The sequence below is a fragment of the Meles meles genome, chromosome 2 (genome assembly GCF_922984935.1).
Source record: "Meles meles chromosome 2, mMelMel3.1 paternal haplotype, whole genome shotgun sequence".
Taxonomy (NCBI): Eukaryota; Metazoa; Chordata; class Mammalia; order Carnivora; family Mustelidae; genus Meles; species Meles meles.
The window spans coordinates 7,788,748-7,809,768 of record NC_060067.1 but is presented as its reverse complement, the minus strand read 5'-3'; the positions used below and the strand labels follow the sequence as shown (position 1 = coordinate 7,809,768).

Below are 21,021 nucleotides of genomic sequence, written 5' to 3'. Positions count from 1 at the left end.
TAGGGAGGACATGGAGTAGATTCTTCCTCACTCATCTCAGAAGGAGCCACCCTGCTAATGCCTTGCTCTTGGACTCCTAGGCTCTAGAACTGTGAGAGAATAAATTTCTTTTAAGACACTCAATTTGTGGTACTTTATTATGGCAGCCCTAGAAAATCAATAGAAAGCAGCTAAAATCCCTGTACCTCTAAACTTACTGTTACATGAGAAAAATAAGCACCTTTTTATTTAAACTAAACCACTGGTTGAATTTTCTATTTCTTATAGTGGAAGGAAATCTTAGCTAAGTGATCCAGAAAGGGAAGAAAACTAAGTCATTAGGGAGGGCTGGAGATGGGTAACAACTGGGATAAGATGGTTGGGTCATGAATTTCAAAGATGCCAAAGACCTTCTTTTTTAAATAAAAGGTTTATATTTTATGTAACATCTTTGCAGTTGAATATGAATTAAAGACCTGCTTACACACCAAAGCCAGGTCCTTTGGGTAGTTCAGTCAAAGAGGTAAAACCTCCAGCTGGCTCAAACACAAGCATCTGCTCCCTGGCTCAGGTTTTGGAATTCTGTCAGCCTTGAGCTCATCAATTTCTTCAATACCCTGAGGTGTCAGATCTTCATGGTAGTTGCTATTTCTTTGAGCCATGGGTGCACTTACATAGACCCGAAACATTCTACCACTGTAAGAATGAAAAGTTCTTCAGGTATAATACCCCTAACTTTTTTCCTAGCTTTTTCTGAATGGCCTCCTATATGGATGGTGTCAGAGCTTTGAAGCATGCAAAGTATAGTAGGAGAACTGAATTTATACTTTCCAACTGGCTTTCCATTAAACATTGTACAAAAAGTTGCTACTTAAATACTCTCACCAAAATTTCTCGGAGAACTTCCATCTTACCCATGGCAGAGATAGGCACCCATCCATTCTATCTTTGGGCTAAATCCAGGTCTGGAAGTACAGCTGCTGCTTTGTGCCCATCTGGATAGTTTGGGGGGGGGGTTGGTTTTTGTTGTTGTTTTTGTTTTGTTTTGTTTTTTTCTGTTTTGCTTTGTTTTACTACTCTTTCTATCCTCTTAGGTATTTATAGAGTGAAATCAAATGGATTCTTCAGTCACCAATGATGAGGATTTGGGGAGGGAATATGGAAAGACTAAGGCCACAAAGAAAAATCGGGAGTAAGCAGACTTGAAGGACACCAAAGGAGGTGATAAAACCTGAGGGTAGGAGATTCCAGAAAGGGAAGGATTTCGCTTGAAGGATGAAACATAATGGTCTAGAAGGATAATGATAGTCCGATAATTGATAGAATTCCAACACCATCTCCAAGCTTGATGACCGATGAATGATGGGAAATCAAGTTCATTCGGCTCAAGAAAGCTCAAGTGAAATAGTGACTTTGAACTTGGTGATGGATGATACATCACCTTAAATTGTTATCACATCAATTATTCAAATAGTTAATGCCCAGTAAAATTTAGGAGCCTAAATTATCTGAGTGAGTGAGTCTCAGGTTTGGAAGGGATTTTATATGTATTTAGTTCAAACTCACATCATAGTAAGGGTGCTTGTCCTCGAGTTTTCATCTCCAGTGGAAGGCATGACCCCAGCCTTAGAGTTTCCTTGGTTATGTGACTATATGTGAGAGAATAGAGTGAGGAGAATGGTTGATGATGCATTGTTCTGAATGTGTTGATTCAGCAGATTATTTTTAAACACACCCAATTTAAATTCACATCTTTCCCTTCAGATTCCAGTACAAAGGGGGCCTTTTTCCAAAGAAAAAGCTCTTGTGACTATAAATATGCACTGACAAACTGCATACAGAATGCACCAGGAAGTAGTACAGAATACCACAATTTCCTGCGCTCCACAATTTGCAAAGGACAGTAATAAATATTTGATTTTAATACATCATTTCATTCCTTAATTTTTCTTGAAATACTACCATAGTCCTTCAGATGGAAAAGGATGAAAATTTATACTTCCAAAGTGAGTATATATTCTGCTCCCCGGCCTTTCAGAAGTCCACCATACCTGATCTGTAACAGAATGAATGTTCTCTTTGCACTGGGGATGGCTCTTGACTTATAACTAAATCTAACTAAACAAAGTACATGACTATTTTCCCCTTCTCCGTCTTCTATTAGAAACAAGAAAAGCAAAAACAAAAACAGGGGTGTCTGGGTGGCTCAGTCAGTTAAGCTTCTGACTCTTGGTGTTGGCTCAGGTCATGATCGCAGGGTAGTGACATGGAGACCTCCTTGGGCTCCGGCTCAGCCCAGAATCTGCTTGTCCCTCTTCCTCTCCTCCTACTCCTCCCCCTGCTCACTCATGCTTACTCACTCTCTCTCTCTCCTCTCCCCCTTTCTGTTACTCAAATAAATAAATAAATAAAATCTTTAAAAAAAAGGCAACAAAAAAATAAAAACAAAATGATCTGAAAAGTGCTCACTGCCGGCAGCAGAAGCCTCTCTGGATTTGGCAATTTGTCCCCCTGACATTTACTGCCTGATGCACATTAGCTTTCTAGATTTGCAGGGCTAGGCTAAGTGTGACTGACCTCTCTGACTATGAGTTGGAGAGCTTATAGGCCTAGGTATTCATTTGAATTGGGGTTTTTCTGAACAATGAAATATATGGTACTGATTAAATACATGTAAATGATGTGGTGAGAAAACCTACCTGAGGCTACAAACGCCTCACTTTTGATTGAACAGGACATGCGTACCATGAAGGACTCCCAGAAATAACTCAGTCTGAGCCACTCTCCTTGACTCTTCTTGAGGTATCAAGGGTTAATGTGATAGGACAAACAGCTCTGTTCATAGATTGTACTCAATCTCTGCAAAACGTACATTTTATGTTTTTAGGATCAAAAAAAAATTATCCCAGAAGTGGTATTTTTCAGAAATATATGGTTCTCAAATGAAGTAAAGTAGCTGCGATATACAAAATCATACCATTTTCTTCAGTTTTCTGTAGCCGAACGTGGCTTACCAGCCCCAATTTTCATTGCAAACAGAAATACTTAATGGTATCATTTCAAGAAAACCTGATTCTTGTGGTTTACTCTTCAGGTTCTGTTGGTCCTTTCTCTTCAGCTCAGGGATTACGCCTTCCCTTACTCCCAGGTGGCATCTGGATTTGGGGGAAGCTTATGTAGCATCCCAGATGTTGGTGTGTAGTCAGGGTGTCTTGAGTCTGTGTGCTCTCATCTAACATTAAAGAAAAACTTATTCTGACACTTGTTAAAATGTTAAGGGAGATTTTTATTGGACTATTGAAATAGGGGCTTGCGTGAGGGAAGAGAAATGGGACTCAAGTCCAAATACAGTAAGAACGAGTGGGGATTTATAGCCAAGGAGCAGGGTGATGGGGAAAAATCACTAAGAGGACACGTCTAGGATGGGGGATTCTTACTAAACTGACCCAACAGGATTCTTGCAAAAGGAGGTCAAGGATGTATACATCAAAGTGGGGGACTAAGGAGCTTGATCAGATGTCATGGGTGGGGGGTGACTCAGCAGGATTCTTTGTGAACACAGCTGGGCAGGACCAAGGCAGAGGTGAGGTTGGAAAGATGGTTCAGACGAGCCTGACCAAAGCTGAGTCAAGAAGAGGCTTTGGAAGTGTCCACTGAGGCACAGTTCATCCTGCTAGTCTTGGGTCTGAGTCGCTGTCCTCCTAACTCTGCTGCTGAGGCCCTCAGCCCACGGCATCCTCTGCCTCTCAGTCCATTCACTCTTTTTAAGCCCCTGGTGAGGTCTTCTGCATGCCCCCAGGACTCAGAAACTAGTCTGCATTCCTACCTGACATGGGGTGTTCAGAACTCTGGGGTGCCTTCAATGTCATCCACATAGACATCCCCCATGAACCGTGTTACTCTAACCTGGAAAAAAATGGGAGCATCTCTTCAAGACTCCCATTCTCTTTGGCTACTTTTTGAAAAGCCAAGAGTTGTCCCTTTCATTCAAAACCCCCACTATTTAGCAAAGGTTTCCACTAGTGCAGACTAATAAGGAAGGAAAGAATTGTTCCAAACCTGCCAAACTTAAGCTCAGATTTGATAAGAACTAGAAAAACGCATAATGTAATTGGAATTGAGAAATGGAAAAAAATGAGAAAATAAGAACAATTATTTCTCCCTTTATGGAATGTTTTTCAATTGGAAAATTACCATCTAGGATTAGCAGACATCCCAAATATAAAGGATAGTTCTGAATTAAATTCTGCTGATACAGTTTTTTTAAATGTATGGAATAATGTTCCTTGATCCTAAACCATGAAGTAATTTCCTCCACCCAATTCTGTGTGTATAATTTCAGTGTATCACTGTCCGTAAGAAAAGGCAGAAATCTGAAGTAGAAAGAGTACTTGTTAAGATGTCAGGAGCTGTGGGATCTGTTTTAGTCCTGTCACTAACAAGCTGGGCAAATTATTGTACCTCTCTCAACCTTGGTCACTACATCTGCCAAATGATAGAGATCTGAATATGTAAGCTTCTTTTTTGTTGTGATACTTGATGACTCTGTTACTGGAAGCTGAGCTCCCAGCTGGAGGCCAAGAACACATGCACACGTCTGTGCATGTTCAGCTGATGATCACGGCAGCCGGCCCACTGGCCATGGCAGGAAGACCCAAATGCCTCTTGGGAGAACTCATTGCGAAGGAAGACAAAGCTCGGCTCCAGAAGCCTGACTGACGGCAAAGCCTCAGTTGACAGAACAGTGGTTATTTTGAGTGTGTGACAATGTGTATCATTCTTGTCCATGTCAAAGTTCAGTGAAGGACTAACTCATTAATTAATAATAAATTAAGAAAAACTGAAAGACGGGGTTCACTAAAAAAAAAAAACTAAAAAGTATAGAGTCAAAACATACTGTTTAGTGATCTTCTAACAAATTGTCAGCAAAGGAAAGTGGGCATTTTCAACATGCCAGAGGCAAAGCAGAATCGTGGCCCCCAGAAGCCCCCAATGTTGTTGCATTGGTCCTTGGAGAAAGCACAGCTGTGTGCAGAGAGGGCGGGATGCCCACAGAACAATAGGTGCACTACATGGGACATCCCAGCGATGCCCAGGCACTGGTCCCCGGCACGTGGTAGTTCTTGGCATGAGCCCTGTAATTCCAGAGGATTCCCTTTCTCCTCTGAAAGACTTTGCAGAGGTCAGAGGGCCTGAGTGAGAACAAAACTAGCGCATAAATACCGCTTTCAACTGCACAACGTGCATGTGCCCATCTTCCAGTAACAGAATCAATTTTTTCTTCAGGAAACCACCCTTACTCCCCTCTCAGGCTTAGTAGTTTGAATGCAATTGATCCTTTTCCCAGCTCCAGGAGGGTGGGCATGAGTCCCAGAAAAGGCTTATTGATAGACTCTGTGCCTTCGGCTGTGGTGATTATATTATGGACTGGCACATAACCAAAGCCGGGCCATGAAATGAAAGTACAGGACTTCTACAGAATCTTTTGAAAAGAGACATTCTGGGATTATAAATGATGAGGAAAACGGAAGCCTGGACCTGCCAGAGATTGATACATGGCAAGAAGACTCTCCTGTGAAAGAAACACACACAGAGGAAACGGAGGCAAGAGTTGTGAAGAATTATGTGAAACTTGGAGACAAGGCAAAGCATTAGGTAATATGTCCTTTCAGGGTTGAAGGCCTCCCAAAGGTGGATCCAGGGAACAGAATTTGGTTTGAGTCACTCTGGTTGACTGATTAAAGATCCAGAAATCGTGAGTCCCATGTTAACACACAGATATTTGTCCAGTAGAGAGGCACATGATGTCTGTCCAGTGGAACAGATCATCCTAAACACTTCAGCTTATTGCCATGCTGTACGCTAGCCAGTTTATGTGTCCCCCAGGAATCTTATTTTAGGATGCCTCTACTAAGTTGCCTATAAATGCCTAGCGTCTCAAATGATGTTTGGACCAGTTTTAATATCTTTATGTTTCTCTCACTAATTAACAAGTTAAATAAAGTCTTTGACACATGGTTTATTTTATATTCACGTAAGAGTCATTTTTAAAGAGTACTTTTTTAAAAAATTATACTTCAACGCAGAGATGAAGAAAAAACAAAAAAAAGGAAACAAAGAACAAGTCCTATCTACTTCATTTCAGTACCCAGAACCCTGCTACTCCTATTTGTAGACTACACCATCATTTGAGTTGATATAGTCTACATTTTGGCAAGCCAGTATGAGCTGGGTTTCTATTTTTTATATCCAAGATTCTGACACTCCGTTCCAATGCTTTTCCCCATACCACCAAGCAATTCTCCTACCAGCTGCGTGTCCAGCAGTTCAACTCAATTCTGACGCTATCTACCCTGAGATAGCATCAAATTCTACATTTGAAGGATTCAATTCCACGAGACTGCCCCCTACCCCAGATGCTAATCACAAGCCTAAATTGTTTATCTGCGCCTCTGATGCACTCTTATAAGTTCCAGTGTCCCCCTCGCCTTGCGTTTGATTACTTTGGAAGATTGGCTCACAGAACCCAGGAAACATTTTATTTTTACTACATCCCTGGTTTATATAAAAGGGTATAACTCAGGAATAGTCAGATGGAAGAGACTCACAGGGCAAGGTGTAGGGAAGCGGGTGCAGGACTCCCATGCCCTCTCCAAGTGAGCTATCATCCTCAAATCTCTTTGTGTTCATCAGTCTGAAAGCTGTCTGAACCCTGTTCTTTTGGGGGTTATGCAAGCTTTACTACATGAATATAATTGATATAAGTCACAGCCCACTGTTGATAGTTTCAACCTGTTGCCTCTCTCCCCTCCCTGGGGGCGGGGATGGGGGAAGGGCTGAGTTTCCAAACTTCTAACCCCTGGGTTGATTCTCCTGGCCACCAGAGGCCATCATCAGAAATCACCTCGTTAACCTAACAAAGATACCTTTATGGCTATCATCACTAGGGAATGAGGATGAAGACCAAATATTTGTTTCTTGTTATAAATCACAATATCACAGTATCCATAATAATGGTGATAAATATTGGTGAGCTCGACTCCCAGAAAAAAGTGCAGTTTGATACCAATTTGGATATACAGCCTGGTGAGATCGAGAAATATAGGATTACATGTTAAAATAAAAATGTTTAGTCTTAATTTTAGCTGAGTCCCCAAAACAATAGATACTTCATGCCATCTCCACAGTGTGTCACCATTAAGGCTACAAAGGCAATTTGGAAAAATAGTTTTGTGACCCTTCACTGGTCATTAGCTTTAGCTTATTTAAAAAAAAAAAGGGGGGGGGCGCCTGGGTGGCTCAGAGGGTTAAAGCCTCTGCCTTCGGCTCAGGTCATGATCCCAGGGTCCTGGGATCGAGCCCCGCGTCGGGCTCTCTGCTTGGCTGGGAGCCTGCTTCCTCCTCTCTCTCTCTCTGCCTGCCTCTCTGCCTACTTGTAATCTCTATCTGTCGAATAAATAAATCTTTAAAAAAAAAAAAAAAAAGGTTGGAGAGACTGAGTAAAGTATGGGATACTGGAAGACTGTGCTGAGCTCCCCTCTCACAGGGCATAAGGAAAATCTGCCTTCTCCAGACCTCAAGTCAGGAACCACTCAGAAAGTGCTGAGGATATAAGGAGCTTGAGACTGCCACTAGTTCCTGGAGTGACGGAGAAGTAAAAATGTATTGGCTGCCCTGGGGTTGGCCAGTGTTCCCAGAGTTTACTGGGGTGGAAAAAGGCATGAAGATTTCCTGTAGATTAGATGTGGATCATGCACAAGAAAGCTGGTTTTTTAGAAGTTTTCTTTTTTATTTATTTATTTTTATTTGTTTATTTACAGCATAACAGTGTTCATTGTTTTGGCATCACACCCAGTGCTCCATGCAGTACGTGCCCTCCCAATTACCCACCACCTGGTTCCTCAACCTCCCACCCCACCCCCCGCCCCCGCCGCCCCTTCATAACCCTCTGGTTGTTTTTCAGAGTCCATAGTCTCTCATGGTTCATCTCCACTTCCAGTTTCCCTCAACTCCCTCTCCTCTCCATCTCCCCATGTCCTCCATGTTATTTGTTATGCTCCACAAATAAGTGAGACCATATGATACTTGACTCTCTCTGCTTGACTTATTTCGCTCAGCATAATTTCTTCCAGTCCCGTCCATGTTGCTTCAAAAGTTGGGTATTCATCCTTTCTGATGGAGGCATAATACTCCATTGTGTATATGGACCACATCTTCCTTATCCATTCATCCGTTGAAGGGCATCGTGATTCTTTCCACAGTTTGGCGACCGTAGCCATTGCTGCAATAAACATTGGGGTACAAATGGCCCTTCTTTTCACTACATCTGTATCTTTGGGGTAAATACCCAGCAGTGCAATTGCAGGGTCATAGGGAAGCTCTATTTTTAATTTCTTCAGGAATCTCCACACTGTGCTCCAAAGTGGCTGCACTAACTTGCATTCCCACCAACAGTGTAAGAGGGTTCCCCTTTCTCCACATCCTCTCCAACACACGTTGTTTCCTGTCTTGCTAATTTTGGCCATTCTAACTGGTGTTAGGTGGTATCTCAATGTTGTTTTAATTTGAATCTCCCTGATGGCTAGTGATGATGAACATTTTTTCATGTGTCTGATAGCCATTTGTATGTCTTCATTGGAGAAGTGTCTGTTCATATCTTCTGCCCATTTTTTGATATGATTATCTGTTTTGTGTGTGTTGAGTTTGAGAAGTTCTTTATAGATCCTGGATATCAACCTTTTGTCTGTACTGTCATTTGCTCTTAGAAGTTTTCTTAAATCTTGTCTAAGAAGACTATCTGAAGGTCGAAGGAGACCTCAGCAGAAAGAATCCAGAAGGGTCTCACTAGGTCCCTAGTGGTAAAGGAAGGAGTCACAACAATTAAATGAAACGGTCGCCCTCTCTTGTGCCAAATGGACCTCAGGCAAGAAATCCTAGTAATTCTATAGTTCTTCACTTGGTCAGGACATGTTAAGACTTAAACCGAGACTGCATTGGGGACAAAAGAGTAACCAGAAAATTCATGGGCCTTGGTTTAAGTTTCATTGCAGTGGATGGGAAAGAGCTTTAAAAAAACTTTAAAGTAGGCTTGAATGACTTGCACAGAAGGTAAATTAGGCTGTTTTCTCATGACATTCTGTGAGTCCTTCTTGGCTAATGTAATCTTTATGCATCTATGAAGTCTTTACATCGCCTTGATTAGGACATGAAGGTTTCCTTTCTCAGTTAAACATTGCTGAAATCAGGACATACCTTGCAATCAACATGTATGTTTAATGTTATAGAAAAATAACCTTTTTTTAATTTAAAAAACTAAATAATTAAAAAATATGGTGTTTGATTAATGATGAGCTGTAACAATGTACTGACCAAACATGCTTGAACATGTGCCAGCAACAGGCCTCTGGGGGAGAGGATGATATACGTCCTTGAAGCTGAGCAGCTGGGAATGCCTGGCCAGCTCAGATGGAACTCTGCCTGCTTCATTTTCCTGTTATCTCCCCTTCTCCAGAGATCACCTATAGTTAATTAGATGATTCCTTTAAATGTGTTTACTCAACCACAAATCTTCTACTGCTTGATCACACATATCTTGCTTATCCATAATCTCCTTGACTCCTTTGTTGATTGTTATCTTGTATCTAATAAACATGGGACTGAGGAGTTGTTCCAGGGCAGCAGTCTTCTCAACTGCTGACCCCAGCTCCCGTTCTGTTGAAGCTGACTTGTTTGTGTCTCATTTTTCTCCCGTGCACCGTTAACTTTAGAGTGAGAGAAATATGGTAATACATCAAAAACACGGCTGCCCATTAGCACTCCATTCCCACCACCAAATCGGAAACTGCCTAGATCATATTTTTATAATGAAATCTGACAGCCTAAGAAGCAGTGGCCTTTCAACTGCTTGGGCAACAACCACATTTCTGAAATCCCAAGAACTGTACTCTCAGGTGTCCATCGTCAGAAGAGGTGACAAGGTTGTGATCAGCCAAGCTGTCCAAGAGAAAGGGCTAGCAATCCCGGTACTTCTGTAGGTTCCATCGCTGATTTGGCTAGCATCACCTTCAGGGAACCCAAATGTCAGCCCCAGCCTAGTGTCTCCAGGTTCAGGGAACAGGGCAAGACAGGACAGCAGAGACTGCCTGGGATCTAGAGCTTTCTTCATACCATAGAATGGAGTGACAGTGACAGATGGCCAGAAAGTCTGAACAGAATATATCAGTTTTATCTGACGTTGAAAACATCAAATGATTAGGTTTTATTTCACAGCTATTTCCTGAGGAAACTCTTACTGGGCGAGGTAAACAGTTACAGCAAAGCAAGCTGCTTTATACTCATCTGTCCCACCCACAGGCTGAGCACTCTCTCTCCTCCCTCCTGGATGGAGAGTCTGTGAGAAACTGATGAGCTATAGGTCAAGGTTGTGCCATTGGTTCTCTGAAAACCAAGAGAAAGAGGCCAGTAGAGACCCAAAGGACCAATCCTGCTTACTCCCAGGTTGCTACTAGAACCAAAAGTCAGAAATGTCCCTTTAAAGTTGGAAAATGTCACAAATATTTCTAAGACACAGTTGTTTAGGGACGAACTCCTGAGCATCCAAACTGGCAAGCAGGCACTGCCACAAGCATTGACCCAGGTCACAAGGAAGCTTCCAGGTGTGAGAGAAGGTGGTGTCATCCTTTCTCCTACCATAACAAAATGCTCCCCAGAATCCCAGACATCATCACTTCCCTGAGCACCTGCATGTCCCAGGAAGCCTGGGCCAGGACATGTCTAGTGTCTGTTGCCTCTCAGTCCCAGACCACATTTTTCTTCAGTCATATATGTTGGCAAAGAACCAGCATCTTTCTTTCCACCTGCCCACCTCTGACTGGACTGCTCCCTTCTTCCATTACGACTTTGTCAAAAACATCCCTTCTACCCTTACAATATCTCTGACTTAGAATTCTGGCTGAAGGGATTTGGCCTTAGTCCTTTTTCTGCCACCATACCCCTGGCCTCCTTTTGCAAAATTGACAGTCCTCTGCCCAGAAAACTTCTATATATTGACAAAGGTTCTTTGCCTGGTTAAACTTTAATCAGGCTCTAGAATCTTCCTAAGCCCATATGTACACTTCCTTGTAAAACTAGTTTTAGCAAGAACCCTGTTAATTCAGTTCTACCAGAACTGATATCATATCTACCAGAACAGATACCATATCTGATCAGGTCCTTCATCCTCCAGCACCCTCAAGTGATGTCTGATCCCCCTGGCCTGCATTTAGCAAGGGTCCCACGATGTCTGTTTAGCCAGAAATCCTCTCCTGCCCTTGATGTTTCCACTTAGTGATTCTGCAGGAACTGACCCCCACCACACTGCTCCTTGGCTATCAATTCCCACTGGCCCATGTTGTGGTCAGGTTTAGCATGATCTCTCTCTTCCACTATAAAAACCCACTACTGTGGTCTCTACTCTCATTGCAATTGTCCTGAATAAAGTCCACCTTACCATCCTTAACAAGTATCATTGAATTTTTTTCTTTAGTAACATCAATCCTGTGGCAGCAAGGTTAATACTCTGAACGTTTTAAACTGGTGTGGATTCTGTTTCCCTCACAGAGCATGTTTTCTAGTAACCATTCTGTCATCCTATCTTTGGGGAAGGTTCTCCACTTTGAAAATGAATAGAAATGGGCACAGGGATGGCAGGGAAGTAAGAGAAAGCCCAAACAGCCCCCGTCTGGGGGTATGGGAGAAGAATGGATAGAATGGAAGCAGGAGTCAGCCTTGTATGCTTTATGGTGGCCCTAGAACACCTCAGGCAGAAAACCTGGTAGTTAAAGTATATAATTTAATAGGACATCTGTGGGTTCATGGATTCTGTGCCACGTTCTGTTCAGAATTCTGGAGTAGATCAGACTCTAGCGTGGCCCCCTGGTAACAGTAACATGACACCAACAGAGCAGAGTGAAAAACGTTAACACCCAGTACTTAAGGAGATACAGAAAGGGTCTAAGCCAGCACACCAGGGTCTCAGGGTCTCGTGTGGCAGAGGATTCTGAGATAAAACTCAGCAGCCCAGCCGCTCCGTAAAGCCTCCAAGGTGTTGTTAAACTGAAGGTCGGCTCTTCCTTACTGCCAAACCCTCACCTAAGAAACCAATCACAGGAGATTCCTAATATGGCTTCCCTCCATGTCTCATTTGTCCATCCACCAAAATGACCATGTGTAGTAGAAGGCTGATGAACAATGTAAGACTAACTCCTTACTTAATCCTTCCAATAGAAGACAAGAGAGTCAGTCTTCCCAGCTGGGGCTATCGCAATATTAATCCATTGTGGCTCTTTTTCTGTACGTCATCAGGGATGCCACTGAGGAAGGGACTGTGTAGGAAGATTGGCAGACATCTGTGATTTTGTGAACAGGAACACATCAGCTTTTAAGGCTCCTGATCAAGTTTAGGCAGATACATCTAAGTGTTAGCTCTCATTCCTTCTGATCCAAAATAGAAAATAAAGAAACTCTACTTTCTTTGCACACCTGAATGGTAGTGCAAGAAAATCTGTGACTTCATTTCATGTTTGCCAGGAAAAATAAATTGAGCTCCACTTAACCAAAAATCTTGCCACAACTAGAAATTCCTTTATTTTTTTATTGGTTGGTTTTCCTTGTCAGAGAATGGTCATTGGGATGGTCATTAACTGAGATGGGAAAGATGGAGCACATAGGAGAGGTCGGAGAAGGAAGGGTTGTGAGTTGTGTTGGAAAGGAGGTTCATGCTTGTCACAGTTAAATATCTGAAGTTCATATAACAGGTTAGAGCTAGAAAAACAGATTAGGAAAACTATCTGCATAGAGATCACTGTTGAAGCCATGAAACTGAATGAAATTGGCCTCAAAGAGAGGATAAAAAGAAAAAATAACCTTGTGAGGCACATGTGTTTCAGGGGCAAATGGCAAAAGATGAGTTGCTGTGAAGTGAAGCCCACAGGAGACACAGAAACCAAGGGCAAAGAGAGTTCTAAGAGAACCACACTGAAACTGTACTCATAGTTTACTTCCTGTCTTCACAGAGAGAGAGAACATGGAATTAGGTCACCTGCTGAGATTAGGGGATGGAGGGCAGCTCTTGTGGGGGAAAGTTTAAAAAAAGAATCATAGATGAATGAAAGTATTGCTGGACGATGGAGAAGATGCAGCTGAAATCATAGCATGAAGCTCTAACACATCAAATGGGACTGATTTCTTTTGACTCCCCTGCAAGCCACCAGGAAAACGTCTTTATTAAGAAAGCTACATTTATTAGATCTCAGGAAGAGAGAAGAGCACCTTGGCAGAATCTTAGCAGCCTGTTGGCAGAGAGAAGTCAGAGGAGGATATTGATAGGATTTAGAAACTGGCTTGGGTGATTTTTAGTCGGGTTGGGATTATGCAGAGTTATGACATAATAGACTGGGAATGATGTACCCAGCGAGGCAAGGGTCTTGGAGAAAATTTTTATGGTCAACCTGTCAGTCTTATTTCTCAGGAGCAAATACTTCCTGGAACAAGGAGTTAAGATATTCGGTGCTTGTTCTCGGAATCATTAACCATAGGGACAAGAAAGTATCTCCAGTTATTGTTTAGCACGGGAACAGGAAATTGTTTTGGTTTCAGTTCTCCTTTTATCATTTTCTCTGAAAGTATCAAGAAAGGAGCAGGAGTAAAAAGAAAAACATGTGATTATTCAGGATTAAGAACTGACAAGATGTGTAATGTAACCCTGTTAAACAGAACGCAGCTGAAATAGCAGAACATTGAGGTCAAAACCGGGAAGAGCTCAAAATCTAGTAGAAGGAAAAGAGCAGAGGTTGAAGTAACAAATATTATAGTCAATGAGAGTAAGAATCTTAAAAAGTCCTATGATAGCAGGGTGATTTGAGAAAGAATAACAACGTATTTTTAAATATGAAGGGGGAAAGAGTCTGGGTGGCTCAGTTGGTCGAGAGCTCAACTCTGGTTGAGGTCATGATCTCAGGGTCCTGGAATCGAGCCTGCATTGGGCTCTGCACTGCACGGAGTCTACTCGGGATTCTCCCTCTCTTTCTACTACCCCCTCTCTCCCCCCTTGTGCACTTTCTTCCTCAAAGAAATAAATCAATCTTTAAAAATAAATAAAATCAAAAGAAAGAAAGAAGGAAATATGAAAAAAATGATTTCTAACACTGTTACTAATTTCAGGTAATAGGTTCCCCTAATTATACCAATATTTGTAGAGTAACCTAGGATAAATGATTCTTTTGTCATTTTCACCAAATTTGTGATTGATAAAGTCACCCTTGGGCTTTAAAACTAGTTCAGATCTCATCTCTGTGAAGCAGTTCTGCTTTTCCCAGCATCCCCTCTGAAAAAATCTCACCACACTCTGTGTAGACCATCCCATCAAAACACAGTAAGTATACTGTTCATATATGCAAGGAACTGAAAACTACTTTGCTTTTTAAAACCAAAACTGACTGCAGACACGGCTGTCCCTGAGGAAGTAGCAAAATTTCTCTATAGAGTCTTCTGTTTAACAAAAGAGATTCATAGTCCACTGTGGCTGTGACCTCTAGAGTATGATTTGGAATGGTCAGTGAAACTAAGAGAGAATAAAATCTTGGTTTGCTTTGAAAATAGGCAGGAGTTGGGGGATTGGAAGAAGATCAATGGGGGAAATGCAAGGAGACTTTGGAGAGAACAAAGGACCAACACTCACAGGGGCCAGGGGAGTGACATCAGCCAGCTGCCGGTAATGAAGGTGGCCTAAGGGATTCTAGAAAGAGAGTAGGGCGCATTCACATTTAATAGCTTTCCATGTGGTTCTTTGTCACTATATGACCCCAAATCTTTAATAAAGTACACTAATGCATGAATGCCTGTGTTTTGCAAGAAATTGAGGAAAGAGTGTTGAACTCAACTGGCTCTGTTCAGGGCATAGCAAACAGAACAGCCATGGAAGGTGAGACACAAGGAAAATCAGGTCATTGAAGTTGTCAGAAAGTGGAGTGGAAAGACCATGAGAATAGAAGTCCATGGAATCTAAAACAACAATGAAATCTTGCCAAAGGTGATGTGTTTCTCCTGTGATATGCAATAAGTATTTGGATGATTTTCCTTAACTATCTAAGGAAAGGGGATCCCAGCTGCCATCTCAGACATATGTATGACATATAGTAAGCGGTCACTAAGTATTTGTTAAATAAAGATAAAATAATTTGTTAAATAAATAGATAAAAATACATGGATCAAAAACAGTTCTATTTTATTAGAAGATTAGATGTTTCTTGCTGTTGTAAGAAATTATCAAAAAGCAGGAAATAATGTCTTACATTTCATGTTCAAAGATCTATGGGAGAAAAGGGTCTCAAATCGATACACGTCATGTTCTACTTTTGAAAAGTATAAATTTTTAAAAAAAGAAAAGTATGATTAACGAAACTGGGAAGATAACAGTGCAATTATTGAGAGAAGTTCAAGCATAAAGAGAAATGATATCCTTATGAAAGAACATAGCAGTGTGCAGAGATTATAGGAAAGAAATAATGACCAAGTTGACAAGCTTAGCCTCGACCGTACATGTTACTTAGGTGATTAATTCTTACATCATCTCCGTAAGGGAGATAGCAGCACATGTATAACAAACAGGAAATCAGAGGCAAAAAAAGAAAAAAAAAAAATCAGATTGAACCGATGTGTAACATTCAACAAATCAGTAGTAGTGTCCAAAGCCCAGCTTCCTATTCTAACATTGGCAATGAGGAAACGAAGACTGCAAAGGAAGTCCACTTTCAAAATGCAGAAGATTCTCTGCCAACCCCACTGGAATTACAAAGCCTTGTTGGTATTTTATTTCAATACCCATCTCCCTGCTAAAAGAAACCATCCCGGTTGTAGATTTGCTGTTGCTTTGAACATTAACCTTTTGGAAAATTTCAGATAACACTGGAGGCCCTCTAGAAAATTAAGAATCACTGTATTAGTAGTAAATTGTAGTTTAAAAATAATAGACAAAAACTTGCATTTTATATACCTAAATCATTTTCCCCATACCATTCTGATGGAATTGAAAGCAATAAACCTTGCTTCAAAGACTTAGATTTACAGGTCACATTTATAATATTAAAGCACTCTTCCAGACTAAAGCAGAAAAATGGAGATTAAAGCAATGTGGTTTTTTTCTTTATTTATAGAATCAAGGCAAGAAGGGCAAATTTAAGATGATAGAAAGTGCTGTCGACAGAGTAGATGTGAAATGTGAGGATTACTTCAAGCCATGAAATCACTCTATTTAAATATGTAATTTCAATGCCAGCTAGCTGAACTTAGTAGGGAGAAGCAGACTAAATTTAAAAGTAAGAGACTGATTATTTTTTGTATTTGTTAGGAGTTTACACAGCATATGTAATATATAAAAACCTTCTATGAGACCAGTTTATGGAATAATGTGCTACTGGAATAATTATTAGAATATTTAATAGAAAACTACAAAATCTTTGTTCTACTCTCCTAGAAAAATCAACGGTGCTTGCACTTCTCATTTTTGAAAAAGGATTTATAATACTTAGTACCAGAGGATTTTTGCAAAGTGCTTTTAGAACCTGGGTAAAGAGATTGCTCTCAAATACAAAGCACTGAACATTTTTTTGCTTTCTTTTCTCACTGTAAAAAATAAGGATTCCACCCAACCCATCAAGGCATTTTACAAAGCCAAACAAATCACTTATTTTCTTCTCCTTCATATTTTCCAGATTTCTAGGCAATTTTTCAGAAACCACTTTTCCTTCATTTTTAACAAAAGTACCTTCTCTCCTATCCTCACAGTTGCCTTGCACATCTGAGACTGACTTTATAATCTTACTACTTCTATGCCCACTGTTATATAGCTATCCTAAAACAAAGGTGTCATTGACTGAAAACTGTATAAAATAAGTGAAAACTGCTGAGATCAGAACAAACGAGGCTATTTATGGAGAGTTTACAATGTTAACGGTAGTCAGCCATCACTTAGATTTAGCAGAAACTCAAAGATGAACAGGGTAGTAACTAAGCTTGATAGTTAAAAACAAAAGAGAAGGCTTCAGTTATGATCTGATTGGAGGTTGTTGGCATTGGAAAGCTAGAGAGGGAAAACCAAAATTTGGGCATAAAAGCAATTTTGAAGGGGAGCATATCTGGCTGTCTCTGAGTTGGAACCAAAAGCAAAAATTAAGGAAGGAAGTAGTCATTGAGAATGCCCTGCCCACTGGAGCAGTTGTAAATTGACTTCCCAAAATGTTTGTGACAGAAGTGGTTGTTTGGCTTCCTAGACTGTTTGCTGCAGATTGTGGGCAAGGATTCTATTGTCATATGTGGGATGGTCTTGCCACTGTCTGTACAGTCAGTCTCTCTTCTCCGTTTTTGGTTGGTATCTTACCTGTGAGAGGTTAACCAATTCATGAATGGCTAGAAGTCCAATCTTCATTGCTCATGGATTGTAAAGTCACCTTCATAGTCAACCATATAGCAAGATTTTCTTGATCTTTTTGTTATATCATCCAGGCAATCATCTGAGGAGAGATTGGCTCTTCTGGGCCGGATGTAATGGAGCGACATAATGATGATTGTGACAAGAACAAGAACAATTAACGGTTCCTACAAAAAGCATAGAAACGGGAATTTGAATCGTCCAACTTAGATCAAGAACAAATTGCATAGGCCATGAGGACCCGTCTTAGAAATACAAGTGGCTTTTTCATTATGGTGATGTATAACCTGTCTGCCATGTCCAGTCATTGATACAAGTAGAACATGATACAGAGGCCACCATGACTAGCCCACAAGAAATCTAGAGCAAGGTTGTTATCCCATCAGGATTTGAGCCAATGACTTGAGACTGATCTGTATTCCACCTAAAGCAGAGATGGTATCATTAAGAACTTCTGCCAAAGTTAATGATAAGTTCTCACAGTCTTTTCCATTTTTATGATTCCCACAGATGGGAACACTGATTTGATTGTTTGCATAAACTATGAGTCAGTGATTCTCCCAGGTAGAATACCTAAATAATTAAGGGTGGCATTGTTTTGGAGGTTGTATCTGAATCAGAATTTCCAGCCTTGATGATTTATAGAATTAGGGTCTCTATGTACAGACAAGTCTCAGAGTACTAGTTCTAAACTGTATGAGGTGCTAGCTGAGGCAAACAGGACCAGGAATCCTGGACACAAAGGAAGTAGTATCCAGTAAGGGCACATAGAGAGCTGGGGTGCGGGTGGGGAGAAGGAATGGTTCATGACAGAAAGTCAGAACCAAGATCTTACATTAGTTGTGTTATATATTTGGATCTCAATTAGTCTCTCACAATGGCAGATACTTATCTGGTATACCACCATACAAATGTTGTTGAATTCAAATTTAACATAACCTTGGTTTGAACATTAGATTGCAATATTTTTTTTTCTGGAAGAGAGAGATATAGCAAGATCACAGGTAAGGTTATTAAGGTCACTTGCCCATGTTTAAGGTGCAAGTGGAAATGTCATTTGTTATAATTCCCTATGACCCCATTTGATGAAATCAGAATTTACCAGTAGTTATGGGGCTAGAATGACAGATGGAATGCCCAGCAGTCAGTAAAATGGGAAGCAGTGACGACCTTTTGAGAGAATCTAATAATGACATTAGAATGGCTGTGTTTTGATCTAACTATTATCCTAAGGGAAAAAGAGAAAAGGGACCGTTATGGGTGGGTGACAACCAGAGATCTATAGGAAATAAGAATGATCATAAGGAAGCAATGGGAAGCAAAACAAATTATTCAGGGGCTCCAGTCTGACAACTTGAGTGAATCTGTCAACTGTCTGAGCTCCTCAGCTTATTTCAAGTGTCTTGGGTCAGTGGTCTATTTCTGAAGATCAGCTATTTTTAGAGGATCTCTGAAAATCCTCAGGTTGAAGTTTCTTATTGGAGAAGCCTTTTAATTATGTAGAATTTGGATTTTTCTTTTCTTTTCTTTCCTTTTATTTTTTGTTCTTTCCTTTCCTTTTCTTTCTTTTTCTTTTCTTTCTTATCTTTTTTTTCAGTCATCAACCAATTGCTTCTTTAGTTGTGAAATGTGGGACGCAAGGATTAACTTGTTTCTATGTCACTGCTACATTTGCTGTTGATAATATCTACTAAAGTTCTGTCTAATGAGGTTCAAGAGCAGTTTTTCTCTGGTGTCTCTTCCAGCAGACAAATACTGGTTGAAAATCATGAAGGGGCCTTTCCCTCTTGGAAAGAGGCTGTAGGAAGGTAGCCTCAACCAGTTGGTGATAGGACTTAGCATAGTATTTTTGTCCCTGGTAATATATTGCCATGGGTGTTTACCACAGGATGAAGTCTAGTATCAGAGGTGAAATTCCTAAATGTGTGGGCCTTCCATACTTTTCATAGACGGATTACCAACATGTCCCAAAGGGAGTAGACCAAATGACCATAAGGGCTATTGGGTGTAATGTTGACCATGAGAGCTCAAGGATTTCTGAAAGCTTTGTTAATTTTAATTTGCAAATGACACTGGTTCTTTGAACATTTCCAGAAGGTTGTGGGTGGTGAAGGCACTGTAGTTCCTGAGTAAGAAGTAATGCCTTACAGAGTTATTTTATAATAATTCCCATAAAGTGTATATATTGATCATTTGATATAAAAGTCAGTATGCCCCAGGTTAAAAACAAAATAGAGCAGCTTTTTAGCAACTATAAAGGCTATAATTTTTTGGCAAAGAAATGCTTCAATCCATCCTAAAAATAAACATATAAAAACTGTAACATATTCAAATCCTAAAGAGGAAGAAATTTGGCTAAAGTCCATCTGAAGGTGTTCATAAGGTGTTTTTAAGCTTAATTCCTGGCCATGTCCCATCTTTAAAAAGTTTTCCCAAGATTTTGTTATTAATTGGTAACACATGGCCAATGTGTCTGTATCATGGTAAGGCATTTCATGAAGAAATTTAACTAATACCCATTTGAAATCATCTGATGTTACCTAGTAGCTAACTTGAGAGTTCCAGAGATGATCTGAGTGAGGGGTTCAACCATATATTTTATATTCTTCCTTTGCCAAATCGGGAGTTAAATGTTGATATTTTATAATGGTCTTTTTAAATTCCTCCAAATATTCATCCTTAAAGGGTTTAGTTAAGATCATAACCTCAGTTAAGACTTCTTGTTTGGCATAATAATCTGTAAAAGCATTTCCTTCTGCCTTTATTCTCTCTTTTTCCTGAGCCTCAGTCTTCATAACAGCCTCCTCTCCAGGAGGTAGGGGTACATTCAAAGTTCCTTCATTGCTTTTCATTTTTGATTAGGGTTCCAGCAGAAGAGAATTTCCCTTTGTTTCCAAAAAAATCCCAAAGGCATGTTCTGGTCCAAAAATTTGTCTGTCATTTGTATACATGTTTACTCTTTATTCTTTGGCTAGTTGACAAGCTCCAGGAATTAGAGTAAGTTCTTCCATCTGATCTAATTTTACCTCATATAGAGGACTATATTCTAAAAGAGAGTTTAAATTAATAATAACATATCCTGCCTGATAACCTCCAGTTTCAGTTTTAAGGTAGGATCCATCGACATATAAAATATTAGGGTAGGATTCTCAGTGGGAGTCTCTAATAAATCTGAATGAGATGGAGAAAGTAGGTCAAGCGATGGTGAGATTCCCCTGTTGAGACAGGATTCAGGATGTTGCAGCAGTGAATAGTCATGTGAGGGGGTTAAACTAATGAAACCTCATAAGATGTTAATTGGCAGGCTGAAAGGTATTATTGTGTATTTTCAGTCAATAGTAATGTCTGTAATGTGTGAGGAGCCAAGCAGGGAAACTAAGACTAGTTCCACAGAAGGATCAACAAATTTTACAGTAGCAGCTAGTACCTTAAGGCAAAAGGACTCCAGCAAGCAGGCCAATATTGAGGTTACAATAAGGAATGATTTTGATAGTTTCCAGGAAGGCGAGTTCAAACTACAAGGGCTTATCCATATTGCCCGTGCACAAATAAACAAAAGGACTCTCTGTAGTTAGGAA

At 40.4% G+C, this 21,021-nt stretch overlaps 1 pseudogene; it reads right to left on the bottom strand.

Annotated features, from left to right (window-relative positions):
- Nucleotides 1-447: 447 nt before the first annotated feature.
- Nucleotides 448-978, bottom strand: LOC123937534 (annotated as a pseudogene).
- Nucleotides 979-21,021: the final 20,043 nt, after the last annotated feature.